Below are 25,460 nucleotides of genomic sequence, written 5' to 3' on the forward strand. Positions count from 1 at the left end.
GAGAGTCTTTAGATCTCTTTTGTTGACCACCAGCATTACGTTTTCCATTGTTATGTTCGGAATAGAGTAGTTGCTTTGGAGGACGATCATCAGGCATCTGCACAACATGACCAGTCCAATGAAGTTGATGTTGAAGAATCATGCTTCGACACTGGTGATCTTTGCTTCTTGCAGTACACTGGCATTAGTCCGCCTGTCTTACCAAAAATTTCCAGAGACACTGTTGATGGAAACTTTTGAGGAGTTGGAGATGGCGTTTATAAGTGCTCCATGTTTCACAAGCATACAGTAAAGTTGGTAGTACAATAGCTTCGTAAACAAGCATTTTGGTTTCCTTGTTAATGTCCTGGTCCTCATACACTCTGTACTTCCATTGGAAGAAAGCTGCACTCACCATGCCCAAGCGATGCTTGATTTTGGCATCAATGTCGGCCCTTGTGTCACCGTTCTCATTAAGATCATAAGAAAAGCCTCCTGGATCAGGCCAATGGCCCATCTAGTCCGGCAACCTGGTCTCATAGTGGCCAACCAGATGTCCCGATGAGAAACCCGCAGGCAGGATCTCAGCGCAAGAGCCCTCTGCCCTCCTGCGGTCTCCAGCAACTGGGCTTCAGACGCATTGCTGCCCCAACTGCTAGTGGCCTTCATGGGTGTGTCTTGTCCTCTTTTAAAGCCATCTAGGTTGGTCGCCATCACTGCCTCCTACAGGAGCAAGTTCCCAGGGTTTAACTATGCACTGTGTGAAGAAGCGATGATTGTTTCTGATTATCATCACCTTTCCACCATGCCTCAAGGCTGCAAAGGTCATCTTGCCCCTTCATATGCTTTGCCATCTTTGTAGCTCTGGGATCCCACAGCTAATTCTCCCCTGGTCTCCTCGCTGGCCCAAATAGGACTAATTTAGCCAGCTAGCCCTGGTGATCATCTAATGTTTATTCGATGGATTTCCTCCTAAATTTATTTTTGAATTCTGAATTTATTGTTATTCACATTTTATACTGTATTTTATGCTGTTTTTTGGTTGCATCAATTAAGTGTTTTAAATTTGTTGTTAGCCACCCTGTGCCCGGTTTTCTGAACCGGGAAGGGTGGGGTATAAATAAAAATTTATTATTTATTATATTAGCATATACTTCCTTTTCCAGGTATGTCCTTTGTGATATGAGATTTCAAAATGAATGGGACATTGAAGCAGCGTCGACGTCCCAGCGTCAAAAAAATGTGTCCACTTTTGAGCTGCGCGGGTGCTCTTGTGACTAAGTGTACCCATGAATGACCCTGAGAACATCTTTCGTATTAGAAAACACCAGCTCCAAGAGCCCCTCATTCATACAGGTCTGACCAATGGGAGGCAATCCATCCCAGAATGTTTCCTACACATGCTCTGAATTAAATGAATTTCTTAGTTTTTTACATTCCCCTGCTTCCTGAATGTGTGCAAAGTGGGGGAGGCGATCGTATTTTGAATCCACGCTTCCTGTTACACGTATATCACTTTTAATCTCCTCAAGTCCTGGTCATTCTTCGTTCTCTCCCCACCCAGGAAACTCCCCAATTCTTCTTCTCTGCTTCCGTTTGCTTTTAGGCATATGGGCAAAGATGGCAGCTGCGGAATATTCTTTCTCCTCTCCACCATCAGTTTGGGGTAGGTAGCCAGATAGAAAGTTAGCCCCCAAGAAGTTATGAAAGAGGGAGGGGCTGTGTGCGATCAAAGGCACACTTCTCGTGACTCTCTCATGAGGTTTTGTTGTTGTTTAGCTGTTTAGTCGTGTCAGACTCTTCGTGACCCCATGGACCAGAGCATGCCAGGCACTCCTGTCTTCCACTGCCTCCCACAGTTTGGTCAAACTCATGCTGGTAGCTTCGAGAACACTGTCCAACCATCTCATCCTCTGTCATCCCCTTCTCCTTGTGCCCTCCATCTTTCCCAACATCAGGGTCTTTTCCAGGGAGTCTTCTCTTCTCATGAGGTGGCCAAAGTCTTGGAGCCTCAGCTTCAGGACCTGTCCTTCCAGTGAGCACTCACTCAGGGCTGATTTCCTTCAGAATGGAGAGGTTTGATCTTCTTGCAGTCCATGGGACTCTCAAGAGTCTCCTCCAGCACCATCATTCAAAAGCATCGATTCTTCGGTGATCAGCCTTCTTTATGGTCCAGCTCTCACTTCCATACATCACTACTGGGAAAACCATAGCTTTAACTATACGGACCTTTGTTGGCAAGGTGATGTCTCTGCTTTTTAAGATGCTGTCTAGGTTTGTCATTGCTCATGAGGTTACTCCGTGGAAATTCTGCTACATAAATCAACCAATAATTCGTCGTGTAAAAGATCATGTACCACAATTCATAATTCTCTTCCTGTCTCAAAGATTATCCCTCGCTTTCCTGAACCTCTTGCTCTGCAATCTCCATGAACGAGTGGCATTCGGGCAGGAACACATTGCTCAGTGGAATAAGATACACATGTTGTACAGTGCAGCATAGCAGCTAAGTGACTGATATCCAGAAATCCCCTGGTCAGATCTCATCATTGACTGTGGAGCAATGGGCATTACCATCTGGGATGAATAAATAAGGCACCCCTTTTTTAAAATATGCAGACTGTGAGCCTAGTAAAATTGCCACCCCTGCTGGCTGTCATAGCTTTCAAAGAAACAGAACTATCTTAATCAAGATTTTAAAAAAGAAACATCCATTCTTTTCTTTTTTAAAAAAAAAGGGATATCCATTTTCCCACCTTTTGCCGAATTAGTGTTTGCAGAGAGAGAGAGGTTGTTGGTTTGCTTTCGTATTTTTCATGTTTTATTATGTAAGTTGTATTCTGATTTAGTGTTTTTGTGCTGCGAAGCGCCCTGTGATCTTCGGACGAACGGTGGCATACAAATTTAATAAATTAATAGACTGTAAAAAAAACAATGTGTAGCATGTTGAAAAATAATAACAATTGGGAATTCCAGAGAGTACTAGTTGCTAGACTGCTCCTCCAAACCATTGAAGGCTTTATAGACCATATTTTTTGCTCTATAAGACGCACCTAGTTTTAGAGGGGGAGAACAAGAAAGAAAAAAAAATTCTCCCTCTCTGCGCAGCTCCCCTTCAGTGAAGCGGCAGGAGAAACGGAGCCCCTTCCATTTTTCCTCCCGTTTTGCTGAAGGGGCGCTGTGCAGAGAGGGAAAGCTGCGCAGCACTTCTCCAGCGAAGCAAAGCCAGGAGAGCAAGAAGGATCGGTGCGCACCACCCCCTCTTGCTCTCCTGGCTTCAGGGATAGCCCCCCGAAGCCTCTGGAGTGCAGCAGGAGCTCCCGCTGTGCTCCGGAGGCTTCGCGTTGCTTTTGCTGAAGCCATGGAGCCTGCATTCGCTCCATAAGACGCACACACATTTCCCCTTACTTTTTAGGAAGGCAAAGTGCATCTTATAGAGCAAAAAATATGGTACTAATTGTGACACCTCAAATTTGGCCTGCTAAATTGGCAGCCATATCAGGTGTCATCTGCAGACAGGGTCTCATTCCTACACTGAAGGGTGTTGCAAGGGGAGTGTGTGGTCTGCCCTGGGTGTCATGCCTAGGAAGGGGTGACAAAATCCCTCCAGGCCTCTGCCTACACTGGATCCTAGTTCAACACAGCTGATGGGACAGGGACCCACAGCACCCGAGACTCATTTAGGAGGCACTGGGCAAGCTGCACGCCCCGCGCAGCTCAGTCCTCCAGCCAAGATGCTGCCACGCCCTGCCCCACAGCAAATGCTGCCTGAAGCTGCTACCCCACTCTGCTTAACGGTAGGGCCGGCCCTTTGTTTGCTCCGGGAGTGGGGAACTGGATCAGTACCGAAGTCCCCCTCCAGAAATAATTACCCACGATGATGAGAGGCATTCATATTTTTTGACATTCAAATGATCCTGGCTATTTCTAAAATTGCAGTTATATATGTATAAATTAGCATGTGCAAACATAATGCAAATCTCTGTATTTCTTTGGGCCTGTATTTCTGTGGGGGTGGGTGTATAAATCTGCTTCTCGCCCAGCTTCGCCTCCCCTTAATTCCCCTTATCCACAAAGCCTCAATAATCCCGTCTATTTACAACCTCACCTCATTGATTCTTCACGTGTCAATGACTGCAGCCATCTCCAGGCCCCTTTGAGCCCACGAGGGAGGGAATAAAGCCTTAATTTAAAACTACATCAAAAGGGCAACTGCGATCTTCTCCATCAGGGCTTCACGGTCCTCTTCTTCTTCCTCTTCAGCATCCTGGGGGGGGGGGGGGAGAGAGAGAGAGACCTGCTGAAGACATTTCCTCTTCCAACAACCCTTCTCTGTTAGACAGATCTTCTCCCCTATCTCTGTCTGTATTGGAATTGTTTCTAGATGTGTTAACTGGTTTAGAAGACATCTGAAGGCAGCCCTGTATAGGGAAGTTTTCAATGTTTGGTGTTTTATTATGTTTTTATATTTATTGGAAGCTGCCCAGAGTTGCTGGGGCAACCCAGTCAGATGGGCGGTGTACAAATCATCATCATCATCACCATCATCATCATCATCATCATCTGTGGTTTTTTTCTTTAAAAAATGTTTAGGGGTACTCTCATTTTGACTCAAGAAAACCACCATTTTATAGTTCAAATTGGGAAAAATAAATACAGTAAATGGACAATCGTACAAAGATTCACAAAATGGTTAGGGGTATTGCATACCCCTGCGTCCCCCCAGAAAAAAGCACAAATAATAATAATAATAATAATAATAATAATAATAATAATAATTCATTTTGTATACTTGCCACCTTTTGGACTGCTTTGGGAGGAAGGATGGCGTATAAACTCAATTAATTAACTAGCAACACTAAAAGCTCAGGTTTTACTTTTTACACATCTGACGAAATAGAGCTGTATTTTTATAAGCTCGGTGGATCATTCTCCTACAGAGAATAATTTTCCTAGTTGACTCGTTTTCCAACGAGTGTTATTGGGGGAAGGCTTTTCCGGGCGGGAGCTATGGGATTCTGCGTTGATGCCTTGTTCACTTATGAAAAACCAATCAACGCTGCAACATTATAATAATTTTTGATATTATTTTTAAAAAGTCACCCATGATTTCTTAGACACACACACACACACACCTCTCAAGTGCCCTTGCTTGTCCAGGCTGGGGCAAACCTGAAGATTAAATTGTTTTCTGTTTTTAAACTGGCCATTGTTATCTCCAGTGGTGTATGTGTGTGTTTATGCGTTTATTCTGCCATTGGAAGCAATTACAGGCAAAATTCAAGACCCCTGGCAGCAGTTCTATGGCTTTGGAAACCAGGGGGCTCCCAGATTCTGACAACGCTGCCTTGGCCAGCACCTTCTCTGCTGAATTGACATGTTCCATTCCTCCTCTGATTGGCAGCCCGCTGCAACTCTCTGGGGAAGGCAGTCTCCTTTCTCCCGTGGCTATTGTCACGAAAATGAATAAATATCTCGCCTTCCTCCCATCCGCCTCCCCCTTCTACGCTTCCCTGCCTGCTGCCGGTCTTCAAATTATCTCTGAGCTTGAATTCATTTGGCATGCTTTCCCTCCCTCCCTCCCGCTTTCTGAGCTGAGCTGCGTCTTTCGTGGTGGCACCAATTGGCAAAACCCAGACTTGCAGGAATCACAGAATTGTAGTGTTCAGAGGTAACCCAAAGTTCATCAGGTCCAACCCATTGGAATCACGGTTAAAGGGAGGTTACCAGATTCCCCCCCCCCCCAATGAATCTGGGGACACTTTTCAACTTCCTAGTAAATAGATGGATTTTGTCACAGGACAGGACTGATTTGTAAATCCGGGGACTGTCCCTGGGAAATGGGGAGGTCTGGTTGTTGTTGTTGTTTAGTCGTTTAGTCGTGTCCGACTCTTCGTGTCTCCATGGACCAGAGCACGCCAGGCACTCCGGTCTTCCACTGCCTCCCGCAGTTTGGTCAAACTCATGCTGGCAGCTTCAAGAACACTGTCCAACCATCTTGTCCTCTGTCGTCCCCTTCTCCTTGTGCCCTCATTCTTTCCCAACACCAGGGTCTTTTCCAGGGAGTCTTCTCTTCTCATGAGGTGGCCAAAGTATTGGAGCCTCAGCTTCACGATCTGTCCTTCCAGTGAGCATTCAGGGCTGATTTCCTTCAGAATGGAGAGGTTTGATCTTCTTGCAGTCCATGGGACTCTCAAGAGTCTCCTCAAGCACCATAATTCAAAAGCATCAATTCTCCAGCCTTCTTTATGGTCCAGCTCTCACTTCCATACATCACTACTGGGAAAACCATAGCTTTAACTATACGGACGTCTGGTAACCTTAGGTTAAAGATTCTCCAAAATATGGCAGACTCTCCAAGTGTCCCTATTTTCCAGGGACATCTCTGACTTACAGAAGCCATCCCAGTTTCTGATTTGACCCTGGAATGTCCCACTTTTCCTTAGGACATCCCTGTTCTGATTGGAAAATTTTTGGAGGGTATGGAGTTATCCAACCCACGAGCCGTCTGAAGGCAATCCTGTATAGGGAAGGGTTTTTTAAAAACTGTTTAATGTTTTATTATGTTTTTATATATGTTGGAAGCTGCCCAGAGTGGTTGGGGCAACCCAGTCAGATGTGTGGGGTAAAAGGTAAAGGTAAAGGGACCCGTCACCATTAGGTCCAATCGCAGACGACTCTGGGGTTGCGGCCCTCATCTCGCTTTATTGGCCAAGGGAGCTGACGTACAGCTTCTGGGTCATGTGGCCAGCATGACTAAGCCACTTCTGGCGAACCAGAGCAGTACATGGAAACGCTGTTTACTTTCCTGCCAGAGTGGTACCTATTTATCTACTTGCACTTTGTGCTTTCGAACTGCTAGGTTGGCAGGAGCTGGGACTGAGCAACCCCGTCGTGGGGATTCGAACTGCCAACTTTCTGAGCAGCAAGCCCTAGGCTCTGTGGTTTAACCCACAGCGCCACCCGCAGACCTTGTGTGGGGTATAAATGTGTGGGGATATTTTTACTATGTGTGGAGTATAAATAGTAAAATTATCAGTATGGAATGGGGCGTCCCTATTTTAATTGGAGAAATGTTGGAGGGTATGACATGGTTCTCCCTGTTCCTTGTTTAATCCTCACAACAAGCCCTTAGACTGTTGTTGTTTAGTCGTGTCCGACTCTTTGTGACCCCCTGGACCAGAGCACGCCATGACCCGAAACTCATGGAAACGTAAAATGTACGGTAAACTGCTAGTCTGAGGTTGGGACTCTCTGCCTCCTTCCTTGTGACGCAGGGTTTTGAGAGCTAAAGAATTAATACTTCAAAGGCTTAATTAAAGACATGCAACCATAAACTGCTGATATCAAGATCTGCCAATCAAACAAATTGTATGCTTTTTTATTTCATCGTGTGTTTTTTAAAAAAGTTTAATGTTTGGTTATGTGATCAACTCCCGCCGGGAACTAATGTCCCCACTGTGGAAGGATGTGTGGGTCCAAAATTGGTTTACACAGTCACTTATGGACTCATTGTTAAAACCGTGTATATGGAAGACAATCTTACTTGGCTATGAATGATTTCCAAAGAAGAAGATATACAGTGGTACCCCTGGTTACAGACACCTCAGGTTACAAACACTTCGGGTTACAGACTCCGCTAACCTGGAAGTAGTACCTCGGGATAAGAACTTTGCTTCAGGATGAGATCAGAAATCGCGCACCGGCGGCATGGTGGCAGTGGGAGGCCCCATTAGCTAAAGTGATACCTCAGGTTAAGAACGGTTTCAGGTTAAGAACGGACCTCCAAAATGAATTAAATAAGTAACCAGAGGTACCACTGTATGCTGGAAGCTGCCCAGTGTGCTGGGGCAACCCAGTAAGATGTGTGGGGTATAAATAGGGAAATTATCATTATGGAATGGGAGAAATGTTGGAGGATACATCCACTACCTTCCAAAAAATTCTTCCCAGTTTTTAAGCAGAATCTCCTTAAAATGAGATTGATTTGCATGATTAGAGCACAATCTTGTCAGCTTTTGAAAATGCCCCCGACTATTCACGCACACTTCAATCTAGCAATACTTTTTCTCATATTTTTTTAATGGCATATACCTGCATAAATACGTTTGAACTTTTTACGGCTTCACAAGTGTGGGAAAACCCCTTTTGGGGAAAGAAATGGTGCAGTTTATATTTATCACTTCAAGATTCATTGCAACATGCTGTTTGGCATTAATGCCACCCGCCCACCCACCCCACCCCGCCCGTCACTTTCCCTTAAAGAAAAAAAAGGGGGGGAATACATATGAATTGCAAATAATCAAACATATTCACGCTCCAAGCAAAAACAGCCAGATTAATGGCATTTTGCCAGGATTGGCTTGGGTGTGAAATTTCTTGGTCGTTTACATTCATTGAAGAAAAACCCCGCTTTTCTCGGCGTGAGATTCCTTTGCCACCCAGGAAAATAGGAAGAAAAGGGCTATGCAGTGATTTGGGGTTGATTTATGGAGACAGTAATTAACTTTTTGGTCCCACACCTAAAGGTCTAATCTGAGATTTCGGTTGCAACTGCTACACTGAAACCCACCCCACCCCATTTTTCTGGGTGCTGTATTTATCTTAAAACTCTTCACTGGTACTGTGGTAACTTTCACAGGTTTTCCTCTCATCACTATCCAGAGGTACAACTACCTGTCTTGGGCCCCCACTAGGTGGCCATTGAAGTTTCCCACAATGCTCATGATGTAGTGTCTCCTCAGAGCATTATGGGAAATTAAAATGGCCAATTTGTAGACCCAATTTGAGTTGCACTTCTTTTGCGTTGTACGTGCTTCAACAATTCCAAAGTTTGGTATCCGCAACATACAAAATACTACTCCAAAATCCCACAAGCTCCCTAGACACAACAAAAAAACAATGGGAAGATGACATAGGCTATGAGATTAACCCCACTCAATGGACCAGAATGTGGTCTAAACCCCCCTTTAAAACCATATCAACAAAAGAAAAGAACTCACTCTGAAAATCACCTACAGGTGGTACCTAACACCAAGAAAACTAGCGCTAATATGCCCAGGAACCTCACCAAAAGGCTGGAGAGGATGTACCTCCACAGGCACATACCTCCACATGTGGTGGGAGTGTCCCAAAATCCAACTATTCTGGACAACAGCCATACAAGAAATATGTAACATAACCAAGCAAGTATTAGAAATCACCCCAGAATTGGCCCTACTAAACATCTTCCAAGACAACAATGCTCACTTACGCCACAAAGAACTCATAACCCACCTACTCTCAGCAGCCAGAAACATCATAACCAGACACTGGAGAGACCTGTCAGGAATAAGCATGGACCAATGGTACAAAATAGTATGGGAAACAGCCTTACTAGAAAAATTAACCAATAAACTGAAACTGACACGGGGACAAATAGAAGAATACACCTTCACCCTGGTATGGCTCCCCTTTATCACATACACAGCCCAACAAGACAACGACAAAAGTCCACCATCAGCATACAAATCAATATGGCTAACCTGATCCAAAACACCCACCTACCCCACTCACACATGAAAACAAAGACCACCACAGCCAACCACAAATGAACAGCCATACCCTAGGCCAACCCCAACCTCTCTCACCACCAAAGGAACACAAGCGAACAGCAAAGAACCTGCACAAGCAATGCTGACACATATATTAAGTAATATAGAAACATCACCACCCGACCCCACCCCCGCTCATCTTCCTTCCCTCCATCTCTTTCCTCCTATTCTTCCTAATGTCTCAACAAATGAAACTGATTTGTAAAAAAAAAAAGTTACATTGAAAAAACAAAACGAGGGAGACATTGCATATACCTTTGTAAATCAAGAATTTTTAAAATAAAAGTACAAAAAAACCCACGAATTCCAAAGTTTGAGAGTCAGTACGGCAGATGTTGCAAAGGTGGAGTGTTGTGGTAAGTTGGCTGTTCTGCTGTGGCTAATGTCATTTCCCACCCACCCCCTTTTTAACAGAAGTCAAGACCCTAGGGAAACAGACCCTCCAAGTGTCCTTATATTCCAGGAACAGTGCTGGATTTGCAGAAGCTGTCCTGGTTTCTGATTTGATCCCGGAATGTCCCACTTTTCCTTAGGACGTCCCTATATTCATTGGAGAAATGTTGGAGGGTATGGAACTATGTGACCCCCGAGCCAAGGAGATAAGTAACTATACAACTTTTAGAAGACATCTGAAGGCAGCCCTGTATACGTTTTTAAATGTTTAATGTTTGATTATGCTTTTATATATGTTGGAAGCTGCCAGGGTGGCTGGAGAAACCCAGTTGGATGGTAGGGGTATTTTTGCTGCTACTATTATTATTATTATTATTATTATTATTATTATTATTATTATTTGAATAGGATGTCCCTATTTCCATTGGATAAATGTGGGAGGGTATGGAGGAATAGCAAGGAGTTCACAAAAATACTTAAGTAGATGCCCAAACTGCGAACTTACAGAATATTTGTGGTGATGTGTTGTGGAACAACCCCACTGAAGAAGACAACAGTGGTTACCTAGACCTCCTTGCTGGTTATGAAGGCTTGAGCGTCAAGCTTCAGGGCCTTCAGTGTAGGTCTACTGAGTTATTTGCAGGTCACTCTCCTTCCCAGGCTGAGAGGAAAAAATGGTGAAAACAGGTTATTTATTGGGACAGTGTGATTTTTGCAGCTGCTGTTGAAGTTGCAAAACAATGAAGCACAGGACAGAGCAATGGGGAACTTCTGAAACAACCGTGGGATATCAACACCACCCAAGGCGTGTTGGAGAACAGCAACAACCGGGTAAAGATAGACATAATATTTTACAAGGACAGGAAGAAACAGCATGGACAGAATAATTGCCACAGACAGGAAGAACAAGGATATAGTTTGAATGCTTCACCTGTAGCTTTATAAATCATTTAATGTGTCAATACGGATGGAAGTCGTTAATACTGCCGTTGTTGCATAAGGGATTGTTATTTTGACTGGAGTGTAACTGAAATTAATAAGATTTTGGAACGCAGAAAGAAAGTAAATAATCAAACCATCAATTCTAGCATGTGGGGGGGATGGACCTAAATTACATAATTTGGCATCTGAATGATTGGTATTAGTAATTGCATTATAATTTGGCATTGTTAAGATGAGGCTATTATTGGATTATTGTAATTGAAAACTAATAAAAATTATTTTAGACAGATAGAAGATAGATAATAGACAGATGATAGATAGATTGATAGATTGATAGATTGATAGATTGATAGATTGATAGATTGATAGATTGATAGATCGATAGATTGATAGATAGATCGATAGATCGATCGATCGATAGATGATAGATAGATAGATAGATAGATAGATAGATAGATGATAGATAGATGATAGATAGATGATAGATAGATAGATGATAGATGATAGATGATAAATAGATAGATGATAGATGATAGATAGATAGATGATAGATAGATAGATAGATAGATAGATAGATAGATAGATGATAGATAGATATAGACAGACAGATAGATAGACAGACAGATAGATAGACAGACGGATAGATTCTTCTTCTTTGGCGATCACTCGTAGTCAAGTAAGATTGTCTTCCATAAACACAGTTCTAACAATAAGTAAGTGACTGTGGAGGCCAATTCTGGATCCACACGTCCTTCCACAGTGGGGGACATAGGTTTCCGGGCGAGGTTCCATGGTGTGGATTTGCCAAGTGTGCCTTCCTCTTAGCACATTTCTCCCTTTCGAGTTTGAGTGTCTTTGAAGCCCATGACACCTTTGGTAAAGGCTGTTCTCCAACTGGAACACTCGCAGGCAAGTGTTTCCCAGTTGCCGGTGTTTATACTACATTTTTTAGATTTGCCTTGAGACAGTCTTTAAACCTCTTTTGTTGACCACCAGCATTACGTTTTCCATATATGTCGGTCTACCACTGCACCAAGTAAACACACAAGAGAGCTCAACACGGTAGAAGACCCACCTGGAAGCAGTTGGGGTAGGGGCAAAAGTAGAATTAGTTGGCAAGGCCTGCTGTTGGTTCTGCCTACTGTTTGGCCCCCCTGTTTTCCTCCTCGTCTGCCCCAATGGGCACCATCCACCACTGGATATAAGAAGGGGTCTAGGCAATACTCTCCCCACTTGGGATACCCAGCAACTCTGACCAAGGAGGCAGAAGTCTGATCTTTTGTCTCTCCTGAGTCCTCTCCAACGTTCAGCCCCAAGGGCACCTGGAGCCCAGTTTCCTTGTCAATTGCCTTTTCTAATGAGTCCGACCAATGACCTACCCAGGCCTGCCCAGTTTGCCGGGCCTGGCAAGTGCCTTCCTGGCACTCCAGACCCATTTTGCATTTCACATCACCCGGGAAGTGACAGACTGCTAGCTCAGGGTTATACCATAAAATTAGGCAGACTTTTGACATTCTGAGCCTGAGCAATGGACAGCTGGAACGAAGCAAGCATGAAAACACTGAAATCTCTTCCCCTTCTTCTTTTTTAACTGAAGAATAAAGAGTTTGCTTTCATTTTTTCGCAGCTCTGGTCTTCTCCCGGGGAAGCGGGAGGGCGGAGCGCTCCTTTAACTAAACGATGAGAACAAAACAAATTGCGAGGAAGAGGCCAAAACGCCCTTGAGCACGAAACTTCCATGCCCTCATTTGGTTTAATTGCATGTCTGCGCTTTCTTCCTCCACAGAAACCCTCAATTTGGGGCAGGGTCTGTGTGAGGCTGTGGAAAGAGCAGGCTTCTGTTGGCGGGTGGGCTAGGCCGTGATTTTACGACTCCTTTTTATAATAATAAAATTAATGACTGATAAGGTTGATGATGGGGCAAGGGCCCACCCACATCCTATCGTCCTGAAGCGTAAAGTCTGTGTAAAAGATTCCTGTTTTTCTCTGGTTCCCACCTCACTCTTCTTTTTCTCCTGTAACTTTATGATGAGTCCAGCTGGATCAACTCAAAGGCCCACTCAGTTCAGTATCCTGCTTCCTGCAGATGACCAGAAGTCCAAAGGCAATCTAGGCTCCCTCCACACCAGTATTTGTCCCCATTTGTGTGGGTTATGGGAGTGTGTGGGCATTTTTTCTCTCCCTCCCTCCCCCTCTAGCCATGAGAGTAGTTCTTTTGTTCCCTTCTTTTTCCTTTCTTCTTTTTATTTTTTTTTTATTTTGACAAAGTAATAATCATAAACAGATAAGAATAAAAATGTGCACCCCACCACTGAGACCATTCCACTGTAACTATCCAACCTCCCAAAATTTCAACACCTCTCGCGATGGTTTGGCCCCTTTCCGTTTTAACAGTACAAATTCTACAAACAGCCTCCATATCTCCTCAAAATAATTTCTCCTGCATATTCCCCGCCTTACCTTAATGGCAAATGTAACAGCTATTCCCCACACCTCTTTATACCGTTCTTCCATTTTATATTCTACTTGCCCCTTCCACTTCCTAGCTATAATAATTCATGCAGCTGTCAATAAATTTGTTAGCAAGTCCTTCATAGACTATGAACCTTCCACCCCACCGTAAATTGATAATAATGCTACCTCTGGGCTTTTGGCCAGTTTTCACCCAGTGATTTCTGTTATCTCCTTAAAAACCCTTTGCCCCCCAGAATTGTACATATTTACACCCCCACCACATGTGAACATAATTCTCTGTTTCCTGGCATTCCCTCCAACTTAACGCCAAATATTCATGAGAGTAGTTCTACAGGTTTGGTTTATATGTGATTTTTGTGTATACACAGAACCCTTGGGACCTGACTGCAGCGTAAGATGTGATTGGTACTGTATGCCTATAGACCTACGATGACTAAAAATGGTTAGGTTTTGGGGCAAGGATAATGAATGGAATCCTTCTCCCCTATAGATAGCCCTCCATTCCAACTCTACTTCGAGATCATACGTCTTCAACCAGATGTGTTGGAGCAAAGCTTTGCCGCCATGTTGGATTCCAGCTTGGATTTCAAGTGGACCAAAGGAGAACAACAAGTGTATCTGAAACCACAACATGCCCGCCTGACAAAGTGCTCATTTTATCAATTTCCACTGGTGGATAGAGCAACGCATGTAAATTTTACTTTTGTATACAGTGGTACTTTGGTTCTCAAACTTAATCCGTTCCGGAAATCTGTTCCAAAACCAAAGCGTTCCAAAACCAAGGCGAGCTTTCCCATAGAAGGTAAGGCAAAACGGATTAATCCGTTCCAGACTTTTAAAAGCAACCCCTCAAACAGCAATTTAACATGAATTTTACTATCTGACGAGACCACTGATCCATAAAATGAAAGTAATAAACAATGTACTGCAGTCACACAATCAATCAATCAGTAGCTGAACAGGGTTCCACACAGTCACAAAAGCAAAACGAAAAAGAGCCACAAAAACGCAAAATAAATAGCAAAAACAGACAGACCTCAGCGTAACACTCAAAACGGAAGTGTAGCACTCAAATCGGAAGCATATTTGGCTTCCAAAAAAAGTTCGCAAACCAGAACACTTACTTGCAGTGCTTGGGTTTTCAGTGCTTGGGTTCCAAGTTGTTTGAGTACCAAGGCATTTGAGAACCAAGGTACCACTGTAGATTGTACACATCCATATACAATCTAGGTAAAGGTAAAGGTACCCCTGCCCGTACGGGCCAGTCTTGACAGGCTCTGGGGTTGTGCGCCCATCTCACTTAAGAGGCCAGGGGCCAGCGCTGTCCGAAGACACTTCCGGGTCACGTGGCCAGCGTGACATCGCTGCTCTGGCGAGCCAGAGCTGCACACGGAAACGCCGTTTACCTTCCCGCTAGAAAGCGGTCCCTATTTATCTACTTGCACCCGGAGGTGCTTTCGAACTGCTAGGTTGGCAGGCGCTGGGACCGAAAGACGGGAGCGCACCCCGCCGCGGGGATTCGAACCGCCGACCTTTCGATCGGCAAGCCCTAGGCGCTGAGGCTTTTACCCACAGCGCCACCCGCGTCCCATATACAATCTACTGTCAAGCAAAAACTGGCACTGGGGAGGGGGGTGTGGCTTGGGGAGAGTTCTAGGGGCCTGATAGAGTGGCCTGGAGGGCCATATCTGGCTTCCAGGGCCTGAGGCTCCCCCTCTCTAGAGTTCAAGGAAGCTGGATCCCACCTTCTCTAAAGAGAAGCTCCCTTTCCTACCAGAAAAATGCCATTTATTTGGCCCTACGCAGCAAGTCGTTTTCTGTTTCCTCTCTAATGATGACACCGTGGATTATTAGACGGCTTCGAGCTACAGAGCCCCAGGGGCGCATCTCGCCCGAGGTTTTACTTAATTACTGGCAAACTCTGTCATTTAGCAACCGGAGCCGGCCAAGCCACGCACAGAGCCAAGGCGTCTAATTCGATTCCGCGCTCTCAGGAGCTGCCCTTCAATGAATCGGCATTTGATATCTTATCTGGGAGATCAGGAAAAGAGAGAGGGAGAAAGGAGAGATAAGGAGGGGGAGCTCCTTTTGGAACCGATGAGTAGGATCTCTTTAAAGCTTTGTGAGCGCTCCCATGGCCATCTCTCCCAGTTAAAATCATTTGGGATGTTAGTGTAAGAAACAGAATTTGCCAGCATTTGAATGTGTGCCCTGAGCTTTAGTTCCTACACAGTGGATCCGTACGACATCACTTGATTCCATTACAACTTGGGGAGAGAGATCTCTCGTGTTTTTTTTATTTTACAATAATATTTATTTTTCATACATAAACATAACGAGAAAAAGAAAAAGTTGACAATAATAATGGAAAAAAGAAAGAAACAGAAAAAGAAAGAAAAAGAAAAAAGAATATGAAACCTGCAACAGATCATCACTTGACTATCACTTAATTAATTAATTAAAATCCATCTTCATAAACATATTATTTGGCTTCCTCAAATCTCTTCCATCTGAATTTCTTAGTAATTATATATAGCAGTTTCCAGTATCATTATTTCATAAACCATATCACAGTCATAATCATATTTCCTTACTTTTCATTTTGTACATTTTCTTATTTATATATTTAATCCCAATTCAATCCTAGGCCTAATTGATTCTTTCAAGTGATTACATATCTTTAATATTACAATATTTATTCAAATAGTCTTTGAATTTCTTCCAATCTTCTTCGTGTTCCTCTTCTTTCTGGTCGCGGATTCTCCTGGTGAGGTCAGCCAGCTCCATAAACTCCATCATCTTCATCTGCCATTCTTCTACCGTTGGTAATTCTTGTGTTTTCCATTTTTTAGTTAATAAAATCTGTGCAGCAGTTTGGGCAGTTCAGAACCTGTTATTCCAAGGAGAGAGGCCTCTGGTTTCTTCATAAAAGTGTATTTCATCATTTTTTTTAGTTCATTATAATTTTTTCCCCCAGAAGTCTTTTACCTTTGAGCAAGTCCACCACATATGATGAAAAGTACCTTCCTTTTCTTTACTTTTCTAACACAAATTATCACAATTGTGGTAGATCTTCTCTTCAGCTCTCGGCCTTCCTTCACTCAGAAGTAACTCTGGGTGGTGCGCAGGCGGGAGCTGCGGTTTGGAAGGTGAATGCGGAAGGACAGGGCAGGATACTTCCATGTATGAGGAGGACCTTACGGTTCCAGCGCTTTCTGTGAGAGGAGAAAGCATCACCATGTCTGCTGCTTTGTTGCCCAAGCCCCAGATGAGAAGCCTCCTGGCCAGTCGTCTGAGAAAACACCTTGTAGTGGCTTTCCTTTTTCCGATGGGATGTGCAGTTGGATAAAAGTTTGGTGTGGCTGAACCAAGGAAAAGAGTGTATGCTGAGTTCTATAAAAACTATGACGCCATGAAGGAGTTTGAGGCCATGACAAAAGCTGGGGGGGTTGAAAGTCCACCACTCAAATGGTCATGAACCCTCCTCTCCGGATACCTGACAATTGAACATCAATGTTTCGGTGAACTATTCCTTGTGATCCACTTTGGTGCTGATCATGCTGTAACATTGATCATTAAATTAAGTACAGTGGTACCTCGGGTTGCATACGCTTCAGGTTACATACACTTCAGGTCACAGACTCCGCTAACCCAGAAATAGTGCTGACAGCTCTCTCCTCCATGACAGCTCTCTCCTCCATGACTGTGTCCAATCTTCCTTTAAAGTGCAGTGGTTAAGAGAGCCAGTGTGGTGTAGTGGTTAAGAGCGGTAGTCTCGTAATCTGGTGAACCGGGTTCGCTTCCCCGCTCCTCCACATGCAGCTGCTGGGGGACCTTGGGCCAGTCACACTTCTCTGAAGTCTCTCAGCCTCACTCACCCCACAGAGTGTTTGTTGTGGGGGAGGAAGGGAAAGGAGAATGTTGGCTGCTTTGAGACTCCTTCGGGTAGTGATAAAGTGGGATATCAAATCCAAACTACTACTACTACTACTACTACTACTACTATTCTTCTTCTTCTTCTTCTTCTTCTTCTTCTTCTTCTTCTTCTTCTTCTTCTTCTTCTTCTTCTTCTTCTTGCCATGCTAGTTGGTTGTGACAACTGCCTCTGAGGGGGGGGGGCGGAGTTTCATAGCTTGGCTATGCTCTGCTTTATTTTATTTGCCACAATCTTCTCTCCCTGGAGAGAGGTTAAAACAGAAAACCTTTGCTGCAGTTCTAACCATGTCTTTTCATCTGTAAGTCCTACTGAATTCAGCAGGGCTTCCTGATTGGAAGGTCGGCGTTTCGAATCCCCATGATGGGGTGAGCTCCCGTTGCTCTGTCCCAGCTCCTGTCAACCTAGCAGTTCGAAAGCACAACAGTGCAAGTAGATAAATAGGTACCGTTGCGGCAGGGAGGTAAACGGCGTTTCTGTGTGCTCTGGTTTCCGTCACGGTGTCCCGTTGCACCAGAAGCAGTTTAGTCATGCTGGCCACATGACCCGGAAAGCTGTCTGTGGACAAACGCCGGCTCCCTCGGCCTAAAAGCGAGATGAGCGTCGCAACCCCATAGTCGCCTTTGATTGGACTTAACTGCCCAGGGGTCCTTGACCTTACCTTTACCTTACTCCCAAGTAAGTGCAGTCTGGAGTCAGGACTGCAACCACTGCCCTAATCCTGGGCCCATTTTTAGTTCAGGAGATGACCCTAGTTCTGAAAATATAAGGAAATGCTACTTGCTACTCCGGGAAGGGAAAGCTCCTTTGGTTTGGCTGATGCCTCTTCACTCTAGGGCAGGGGACCCCTCCCCCTTCTCCAGAGCCCCACACCACCCATTTGCAGGAGAGCTGGTAATAGGTAATAGGGACCCCTGACCATTAGGTCCAGTTGTGGCCGACTCTGGGGTTGCGGCGCTCATCTCGCTTTACTAGCCGAGGTAGCCGGCATACAGCTTCCGGGTGATGTGGCCAGCATGACTAAGCTGCTTCTGGCGAACCAGAGCAGCACACGGAAACGCCTTTTACCTTCCCGCTGGAGTGGTACCTATTTATCTACCTGCACTTGGATGTGCTTTCGAACTGTTAGGTTGGCAGGAGCAGGGACCGAGCAACGGGAGCTCCCCCCGTCATGGGGATTCGAACTGCCAACCTTCTGATCGGCAAGTCCTAGGCTCTGTGGTTTAACCCACAGCGCCACCCGCTGGTTTCACCCCAATTCACCCACCTATTCCGCTGACTTCATTCCTTCCCTCTCTTGGCTCCCCATCCCTATTGAATGAGATTTCCTTCCTGCATACAACACCTTGGCTCATAGGAAGAGTGGGGCAAGTGCAGACTTTTGCCCCATATGGCAAAATCCGTAGATACCAATACTGTACCTGAATATTTCCTACTTGAAGCTCATCACCAGTGCATTCCAAAAGGGCAAGAGGTGCCACCACACTAAAGGCCCTGATCCTATTGGACGGACCCTCCAAGTTCCTCTATTTTTCCAGGGACAGTCCCAGATTTACAGAAGCCATTCCGGTTTCTGATTTGACCCCAGAATGTCCTGCTTTTCCTTAGGACGTCCCTTTTTTCATTGGAGAAATGTTGGACAGTATGGAGCTAGGCGACCCCGAGCCAAGGTCATGAGACAACTGTTAGAAGACATCTGAAGGAAGCCCTGTATAGGGGTTTTAAAAAATGTTTTCTGTATGTGCTGGTCCCGGGGGCTAACCGAGAGGCGAGGTCCGAGTCCAGTCCGAGGTCAATGGTGCAATGAAGGCAGTCCATATAAGTCTAAGCTGGGTGCAGGGCAGTGCGTCGGGTGAGGTTAGGAGCTCCTGCAGGGAAGCAGGTCAGGGATCAGGCTGGAACTAGCTACCGACAACATTGCTCCTGCAACTTGGGACTGGGGCTGGCTAGTTTTTATCTCCCCCGAGGCATAGGGCGGACCCAATCCTCAGGTGACTCGCCTCTCCTGGCCTAGAGGCGAGCACTCCTCCTGCAGGAACTTAGTTCCCTCCGCCTCTCTGCCCTGAGCCTCTGCAGCTCAGGAGAGGCTGGAGGGCTACCAGACCCAGAGGCAACCTCAGCTTCCTCTGATGGGGCTGAGAGTGGAGCACCTGCAGGCAATGGGTCCTCCATCACCTCAGGAGCCAGAGCAGACGCAACTGGTGCCTGCACCTGAGGATCCAGCACAGGTGAGGACCCTTCAGGCTCAAGTCCCAGCCCCGGCTCAGCTGGTTCTGGAGGCGGGGAATCCTGAGCAGGCTGGGATTCCTCAGAGTGGCTGTGGCAACCCAGTAAGATGGGTGGGGTATAAATAATATTTTTTTATTATTATTATAGAATAGGACATCCCTATTTTCATCTGTGAAATGTTGGAGGGTATGGTGAGAGTATGTACACACTCTTGGCAAATAAGGGCAGCTGGGGCATATCTTCTTATAATGCTACCTTAGAGCATATCTGTTTACCTTAATCCCTTTGTTCGTCAAATATAGCACAAATGGCCCTATTTGCACCAAATCTGCGAAGTACAAAAAAAAGCCACTTTGCTCCCCACTCCCCTGCCACTAATAAACCAAAATTTGACAAGAGCTAGTTTTGGTTGGTTTTCACAGGCGTCGCGAGACATGCAAAGATCTCCTCTGCTTACCTAACCGGTTCTAACCGCAACAAGATGACAGCCCTCGCAATTTGATTACGATGTAAGTGGGGAATTGTTATGGATTTAAGTTATTGTAGTATAGCTTTTATGATTCTTGCTGCGCTATTACTATGATAGTGCTAGAATTGTCTGCGGAATGGAAGTTGCTGGATAAAATTTGTAGTAATATTCTCTTTTTCCTTGAGAAAATTTCCTTGCGCTACAATTTAGGAAGACTTTGATGCCCTGAGGGCCTTAAACGAGAATCTCTCTCTCTCAATGGTTCCCTATACCCCAATTTATTCCAGTTTATTTTTTACAGCTTCTTTAAACCTTTCAATTTCTTCACTGTGTTAGGGAAAAATCTAGGTGTGAGGCTGCTCAGTCACCCAGCTGGTCGGGCAGAGCCCGCAGGTCACTGCGGAATAAAGAAACGAGCCCACCCAACCAGAGCAAATAGCTGAAGACCAAAGTTTATTGTGCAATAGGTTCAAAGAGCAAATTTGAACCCCGAGGATGGGGTGACAAAGACTTTTAAAACTTTCCCACCATATCCCAGAATACAGTTCGTACAGCATCATTGCTGCATCATTGCTACATCACTGACATGTCACAAAAGGGGAGGGGTTAACCTTGGCAAACATGCCCAGACAAGTCCTTGGTACAAGATTAGCATAAGCAGACATGGGAGGGCAAGACTCAGGTATAAGATTAGCATTGACAAATATGTCTTAAGTACCCACCACCCAAAAGTACAATAGAAGTTCTTTTGCATGTCTGGAGCCTGAGGCGAGTCAGGTGATGAGATTTGGCTTCCTTTGGCTAACAATGAGCCCAGCAATTGTCACCTCTGGGAACTTCCTGGAGTCCTTTTTCAAGGGGAAAATAGCTTTGGGATGGAGGAAACTGGGGAAGGAGATGATTTTATATTATTTTTAAAGCTAGGTAACTTCCCTGAGCTGTCAAGTTGAAAGGATACATTCAGGCATAATATTTGTAATAATTAATTTTAAAGATGTGCGTCCCCCCCCCATAATTTCCATAACAACTGGTTGGAACCAGTGAAGGTGGCTCTATTAGGACAAATGGGGCACTACCCACCAACCTCAATCTGCGGTCACTCAGCCTTCACCTGCCTACATCCTTACTTGCAACCAGTCCAACGTGGTGGTGGTGGCACTGACAGTCAGCTTCTTCCCCTTAGCCTTTGTAGAACTCAGAAGGGAGGAAGATGGAGCTGATGGGCTCTGGTTCCACCTAGTGTTGACCTCCTGCATTACACCTCCCCCTCCCAGAAACCAAATGGAGACCAGCCATACTATCATCATCATCATCATCATCATCAATAATTTTACAATCATTTTAACCTTTCAAATCTGTCAGTTTCCACATCAGTCTGCAAATGTGTTTTTTTCTTCTTCTTCTCAAAAGGAAGACCTCCTGGAAATCCATCAGCTTTTTAGTGAAAAATTCTATCTTTTTCCAGTGCCCCCCATCTGTGGATCCAGCTTTCTCCATGCCACACCTGCTAATTCAGCCGGTCAGCCCCCCCCCCCCGAGACGTTACGTAATGCCCTCCACCAAATCCTGTCTGCCAAATCCCAGAAATGATGACAAAAGGTTTCTCTCCCCCCCTGACCCCACCCTCCACTCCCCATCTTTGTTTTCTCTAAAGAAACCTATTTTTTTTTGTTTTGTTTTGAGATGGGGATGACAGACCGGCGTTTCCACTTGGCTGAAGCCGAGGAGTTTCAGGTTTGCCTGAGAGGATTGCTTCACTGTTGTTTTCTAAGAGAACCTCCTGAGGGCTGAGCTGGAAGCGCCATTGGTGTCAGAAGTGAAAACACAGCTTGCTGGTGGGTCGCTCTGGAACTCAGGCAGCAGATCTTGGCTTCGCTTTTAGGCGTGATTCAGTCCATGCTTTCTCATGGCAACTTCCCCAAACAATGTGGTCTCATTTTTTTATGTATATTTTTTGGTATAAGAAAAATACACATCTGTGCCAGTTCCAGCTCCCCTGAGAGCAGACATCTGGAGCAGCCTCTCAGACCCCTCTTTTGTCACTGACATGCCTCTTCAATCTGCAAATAATCTAGGATCTTTGTTGCTTTTTGGAGAATGAGATGGGCTGGCTGCAAGCGAAACTCACTGGATGGAAATTCTTCTTTATCGCATTCATTTCTCACCTTTTCCTTCAATGTGCACAAAGTGGCATAAATAATAATAATAATAATAATAATAATAATAATAATAATAATTGCACCCCACCTATCTGACTGGGTTGTCCCAGCTTCCAACATGTATAAAAACATAATAAAATATTACACATCAAAAGGCTTACTTATCCAGGGCTGCCTTCAGGTGTCTTCTAGCTCAGTGTTTCCCAACCTTGGGTCTCCAGCTGTTTTTGGACTACAACTCCCATCATCCCTAACTAGCAAAAAACAGCTGGAGACCCAACGTTGGGAAACACTGTTCTAGGTAATACAGTGGTACCTCGGGTTAAGTATTTGATTCGTTCCGGTGGTCCATTCTTAACCTGAAACTGTTCTTAACCTGAAGCACCACTTTAGCAAATGGGGCCTCCTGCAGCCGCCGCGCCGCCGGAGCGCGATTTCTGTTCTCATCCTGAAGCAAAGATCTAACCTGAAGCACTATTTCTGGGTTAGCGGAGTCTGTAACCTGAAGCGTATGTAAGCCGAGGTACCACTGTATAGTTACTCATCTTCTTGACATCTGATGGGAGGGTGTTCCACGGGGGTCTCCCCCTCCTCATTCAATCCCCACGACAACCCTGTGAGTTGGGTTAGGCTGAGAGGCAGCGACTGGCCCAAGATCACCCACTGAGCTTCATGGCTGCGTGGGAGAACCACAACCTTTTGCTCTTTGGAGAAAAAGGTGGGGTAGAAAATGCAATAAAAACAACAGCAACAACAGCTGGGAGACAGGAGACCAAAACAGGCTGCGAATTGCAGCCCACATTCCTATATGCACGCTTGCCTAGGAGCAAGTCCTATTTAACTAAACAGGACTTACTTCTGAGTAGACGTGGATAGGAGTGCAATGGTACTTCCTAAAGGGCCACTGAGTGGATATTTTCTTTCTGTACCTGAAATATACTCTGAGTCGAGAGTGGATTTCATGCTCTTTATTCAGCTCATAGTGGTGAGGAGCGATGGACTTTCCCTCAGAATGTCTGCTTTATATACATTATTTACAGAATGGGCCCCAAGTGATTGGCTAATTCTGGGATTCTCCGGTAGGCCAATCAGGTTGCAGATTCACTTCCACCTGGAGCTGGATTGGGTGGCTCCTGTGGACCAATCAGACTGCTGCATTCTGGGTCCTATTGTTCTAGGACCAATCAGACTGCTGCATTCTGAATCCTATTGTTCTAGGACCAATCAGACTGCTGCCTTTTGGATCTTATTCAACTCAGTACATAACAGTACCCTTGTTGCTTTGGTCAGATGCAAAGCTGAGCACATGGAGATGCCAAACATTTGCACACCTTCCTGAAATCCACTTCCCTCCCTCTCTCCCTCCGCAGCCCCTCCATCCTTTTCGGTGGACTTGCGTTTCGACTTTGGGTTTGGCACGAACTTGGATGGATGTGAAGGTTTTGCTGGCTCCGCTCTTTGATTCCTGAACTGCCCGCAGCCCTGGTTGGCTGCCCAGACAGAGTCTGGTACGTGAGGCAGCGGAGGAAAGCGCTTGAACTCTTGAGACAAAAGCTACAAACAAGCAACCGACGGCGGGGTCCAGAAAGATCCAGGGCACAACCTCAGTCTGTCTTCAGCCAGCCCTCACCTGCTGCCTTTCTTAGTTGCCCACCAGTCGAGAGGGTAGCCCTGGCTGTCAGACGTCGTCCTCCCTAGTCTCTGTTTCACCCTTGCAGATCTCAGCAGGGAAGGGACAGTTCTGCCTGTCATTGTCTCTAGCGCCACCTACTGTTGGGCTCCCTGCTTTCTGCCCCACCAGACCCAAGATAGATCATCTATACAGTCGGAGACCAACTTATAAAACACACTTGGGGGTACAATCCCAGAAGGGAAACAAACATTTTAAAACAATAAATTTAAAATTTATAAATGTGATAAGCGAATAGACACTTAAAACTTTAAGATAAGCTACTGCAGGGAGATGACCCAGAGCCTCTAAGAGCCACCTTCCCGCTGCCCCCGAGCTTGTGGGGCTGGCAGTGGGGGAAGCACTGCTTTCCCCACCACCAGCCTCTAAGATCCCTGAAGCCTTTGGAGCGCAGCACAAGTTCCTGCTGCGCTCCAAAGGCTTCAGGCTTCGGGGACAGCCTTTGGAGCCTCCGCAGGGCAGCCATTTCCGCAGCACTCCGTCTCCCTGTCTGGCTTTGGGCTTAGCTGTGCAGCCTGCATTCGCTCTATAGGACGCTTAATTTTTGGAGGGGCAAAAGTGCGTCCTATAGAGAGAAAAATACGGTAAATAGAAACATAGGAGGATGCCTTATACTAATCAGAACATTGAGCCAATTAGCTCAGTGTTGTTAGCACTGGTTGGCAGCTGCTCTCCAGCTTTCCAAACCAGGGGTCTTTTCTGGTCCTGGGGATGCTGGGGATTGAACCAGAAACCTTCTACATGCCAAGCAGCAGCTCTGCCGCTGAGCCACGGCTCTTCCCCTACGCATAGGGTGTAGCCCACCTTAAACATTTCCTGTGCCAGGCCAAAGTTTCTGAGCTGGGCCTCTCTCTTCCCCCTGGCGGGCTGCAGATGCCCTCCTGATGACTCAGTCCCATTCTTTCGCAGCTTTTAACCCGCTGCAGGTCAAGAGTTTAACAAAGTGACGGTGGCAGGGCTCCAAGTCACCAGGGCTGCCTTCTGCAGCCAACATCTGGATTCCATTTGTGACCAATAAAAATGAATGCGCAGACTCTGCCAAAGCAGCGATCGTTTTGGCATGGCAGCCGGGATCTTTGCAAGAAATGTCTTTCTGGAGCTGCTTTCATGTCTTGTAATAAAAACAGTGCTAAGCCCAGCCAACAGCCAGGCTGGGTGAATAATGCGGTATTTGCAAACTCTTGGGAGATGAATGATATGGACTGAGTAGCGATGGTTCCCCTGGTTTAAAGGCTGTACCGGTGCCCTGTCTCTCAGTTAATTTGGCCTTTCCTCTCTCCAGCACTCTTGGAGCTCCAGAATACATTGGTGATCTTTCTGCATGGGGGTGAGCTTCTACCACTCCCAGAAATAGTAGGCTCAGGGTTCATTTGGAATAAACTGAGGCAATTGCACCTAAACTGGCCTATGTGTTGGTGTGGGAGAATCTGAAGGAAGGAAGGAAGGAAGGAAGGAAAACTTGAAAGATTGGTGACCACCCTCAGGGTTCTGATCTGCACTTCCGAAAACGATACACAAACTGAAATATTGCAGCTATCCTTCGAAATTCACACTTCCCTCAGTTTTGCGACGCAATTCTCCAACCAAATAATGCATA

The 25,460-nt window shown here is 45.5% G+C and overlaps 1 pseudogene across 1 annotated transcript; it reads left to right on the top strand.

The window, feature by feature from the left end:
* Window positions 1-16,285: 16,285 nt before the first annotated feature.
* LOC309359203 (cytochrome c oxidase subunit 6C pseudogene) lies at window positions 16,286-16,969 on the top strand (annotated as a pseudogene). Its single transcript has one exon. The product of its transcript is annotated as a cytochrome c oxidase subunit 6C pseudogene (transcript).
* Window positions 16,970-25,460: the final 8,491 nt, after the last annotated feature.

The sequence above is a fragment of the Podarcis melisellensis genome (genome assembly GCF_964234715.1).
Source record: "Podarcis melisellensis genome assembly, chromosome: 16".
NCBI lineage: Eukaryota > Metazoa > Chordata > Lepidosauria > Squamata > Lacertidae > Podarcis > Podarcis melisellensis.